Source organism: Cyprinodon variegatus, unplaced genomic scaffold (genome assembly GCF_000732505.1).
Source record: "Cyprinodon variegatus isolate N-32 unplaced genomic scaffold, C_variegatus-1.0 Scaffold287, whole genome shotgun sequence".
In the NCBI taxonomy this organism is placed as follows: Eukaryota; Metazoa; Chordata; class Actinopteri; order Cyprinodontiformes; family Cyprinodontidae; genus Cyprinodon; species Cyprinodon variegatus.
The window spans coordinates 554,458-558,019 of NW_015150740.1; the positions used below are offsets into that span (position 1 = coordinate 554,458).

The window sequence follows — 3,562 nt, forward strand, 5'->3', positions numbered from 1 at the left end:
GTTTAAACTCCTCCCTCCCACTCGGCTTCCTCCAGACTCAGAGGAGAGAAAAGGAAGCCACTGCTCTGCACCTATTCAGAATGTAAACCAGGAGATTTCAGTACTTTATAAAAAAAAGTCAGACAAACTCACATAACATTGAAGTACAGTTGCTGAAGGTCATCTAGTGTTTTAATAAAACACAAGTCCAATAAAGTAAAGGAGGAGGACATTTCTCTAAATTTTTTGGCTGCAGTGTGATCACATTAACAGAAAGGCGTTTTAAAAGACTGTTTTTGAACATAACTGTCATTAAACAGGGCAGATATTCACCGCAAAGTATGATTATGGTTACACTTATTGAAAACCCCTACATTACTCTGATTGGTACATGTGACCAAGCATGCAGCCATCGTCTAAGTCGTTAAGGGTTATAAGGGGTGAGAGATGGCTCACCAATCAGTCATAGGTACACAGGATAAACCCCCATACACTCTTTTCCTAGTTAAAATTGAGACCTATTTTCAATGATGCATGTTTTTTAGAGATAACAAAAAATAAAAAATAAAATAACCACTGGACTTTCTTTTCCAAGTTTGAAGGTTTTTTTTCAATTCAAAATTACTGGAGTAGCATTGAGTTCCAAGCTTGATAGAGTAGCCCAACAAAGCCTTGTTATGGCTTGGATAAGATGCCAATTTAATCAAAAACAGGTCCAGCTCTCTGTAATGGGGAGTCATTGGGGTCGTTGTTAGCCTGCAATAAAAGGCACAATGTTTTTGACCACCTGCATGGCAATGAGGATTGAGATGATAGCGAGAATGAATAGACTCTAATCCACTCTTTTTAGACATAACCACAGAAAGTAAACATAGGAGTGTTGGCCTAGTGGGTTAGAGCAGAGCGCTTGTGCTCTGAGAAGGTTGCATGTACCCCATTCACTCCCCACAGCCTGCACTCTGGGTCCCTGAGCAAGACCCTTAACCCCACACTGCTCCCTGGTACATTTCTCTAGTGTGAGATTAATAAAGTTCTATTATTATTATGAACCCAAGACCACGCTGCAGTGCAATAGTTCTAATAACTGTTTCAATTATAACATTCGTTTTAATATAGAAATATCAGCCTACTGAAGATTATGTCCATGTACTGTAAAGTATATGCTTTCCATTAAGTTGTTCTGTTTCTAATTTACCCTCTAGGGCATTTTTTGCTGCCTTTAATGCATGTTTAACTGTTTTACCCTGCTGAAAGAAGCTTGAATCATTCCCTCAGCATTCCCTCTACTAGAGTTTGAATCTTTGATCTGTGTTGTGAATTGCATTCTACACTGAATTGAAATTAATGTGTGTTGTGAAAATTCTTTGTTGGGTATTTAGAGCTATGAAAGACAAGATACGCAGGCAATCATGAACAACAAAATCATGTATTACCCTAAGAGAGCATTGGACCTAAACATGATTAAAAAAGAACTGCGCCCAACGTGGGGCTCGAACCCACGACCCTGAGATTAAGAGTCTCATGCTCTACCGACTGAGCTAGCCGGGCTACAGTGCTGCAAGAAGCCATCACCAAAATGTAGCCAAAGGATCACTGTGTAACGACTGTCCTCTAGTGCCCTCTAGTGTTCGAAGCGCCATCATCCAATAGATGTTGCAGGGCAATTTTGTTTGTGTAGCATTACATGGACAATTCACAGTGCTTTACATTAGTTGAATAATAAAATAGAAGGACAATAAAGCAAATAGAAATTAAAAAATGTGTAAAACAAGTCAACCAGTTGGATCATAATCTTAAACTACTAATAACTTATTTAATAGCTACACTTCAATAGTCAAAGGCAGCTTTAAACAAAGTCAAAGTTTTTAACTTAACTCAGACTTTCGGCACTTTTCCAGTCTACTGGGAGTTTGTTCCAGATCAGTGGAGCATAGAAACGAAATGCTGCTTCTCCATGTTTGCTTCTAGTTCTGGGTGAACAGAGGCTTGAACTAGAAGACCTGAGTGGTCTGGGGTGTTGATATACTGACAACAAATCTTCTATGTACTGAGGTGCAGATCCATTCAGTGATTTATAGACCAACAGAAAGATTTTAAAGTCTATTCTCTGAGCTACATGGAGCCAGTGGAAGGACTTCAGAACCGGGCTGATGTGTTCTACTTTCTTAGTTCTAGTGAGAACACGGATAGCAGCGTTTTGAATCAGCTGCAGCTGTCTGAAGGCAGACCTGTGAAGACACTGTTGCAGGATTTAATTCTGTTATAGCAGAGGGCAAACATGGTCTTTGCTAACCAGGTTTAATGTTCACATACTTTTTCAGAGCTGCCACCTTTTCACCACACCTTGGAGTGAGATTTGGAAATAGTTTGGACAGACAACCCTTGTCAGGGTTAGACTGAAAGGCTCTGAGGATAGGTTAAGCTATAGGTTGTAGGTTTTCAGAGGATTTACCTGAAACAATGTGGCAAAATGGGGATTTCTATACTGCAGTAAATGTTACTGAGTAATATTAAGTGATCTGTATTTATGTGGAAAAAAATTCAAACATTATACATTGTTTTCTATTCTATTCTGGTGATTTTCAGAGAATGAAAGTAAAGAAGTGTGGGCCCTACTAAAATACTTGCATCTTAAATATACTGTAAAGTAAGAATTTCACAACTTTGTTTATTAATTATTATATGCAGTTCAAATAAAATAAAGAAAGGGGAACGAGTAAGCTATTACTGGATTACTGGCACTGATACAGGAACCAGTGCAATCGAATCTGATGCAAACTACACTGTGTATGAATATTTGGTTGTAGGCTAAGGATAAAAATCTTAACTCACTATCTTATTAGATTTTTTACAATTTAACAAAATAGCTAAACTATTGTGAACAATTGTGAACAATTGTGGATTCTATAAAAACTTACCATGACATAGGACAGCACTTCTCTGGATGCTTAATTATGAAAAATGTGATAGAAATTACATTTTTAAACATAGTCAATGGACTAAAATAAGGATAAATGAAGTTAGATGAGTTAAATAAAATGGAAACATCCCACTGGTTTCTCTTCTAACAGTCCTAGCTGAGTTGTTTTTCACATCCTCTCTGTGTTTTATGCGGCACTCCTTTCTTGAGAGACTGATCTTTTGAAAAATAAAACGCAATGTTTCTTTTTTCTATTTTATGGACCTCTTATGGGTTTGCGAGGCATATGTGAAATCTAAGAATTAAGATATTTGTGTTGGTTTAATAAGTCCTAAATTCCAAAGGGAGATTCTTAAACTAAACTGAGAAATAAGTATTTAACTTGTGAGCAAACATGGGGAAAAAATTGGACTAAATCAGTTGGAAAGAGAAAACAAACCATTTGATGTCAATTTGATGTGATCCTGCACTCTACCTTGATCATTTAAGCTAGCTGCTGGAAATTATATGAACATTTACTCAAGTACGAGATTGTTTAAAATCTTCACTACATTACAAAGTGAATTATCGTTGTCCAGATAAGATAAGATAATAATAACACAAAAATGTTAATTACATACCTGTAATAACTCCTAAAAATTCCCAGTCATTTTTCCACGTCTG

General features: G+C 36.9%; 1 non-coding gene across 1 annotated transcript; it reads right to left on the reverse strand.

Annotated features, from left to right (window-relative positions):
* Positions 1-1,454: 1,454 nt before the first annotated feature.
* trnak-cuu lies at positions 1,455-1,527 on the reverse strand. Its single transcript has one exon. It is a non-coding gene; the product is annotated as a tRNA-Lys (tRNA).
* Positions 1,528-3,562: the final 2,035 nt, after the last annotated feature.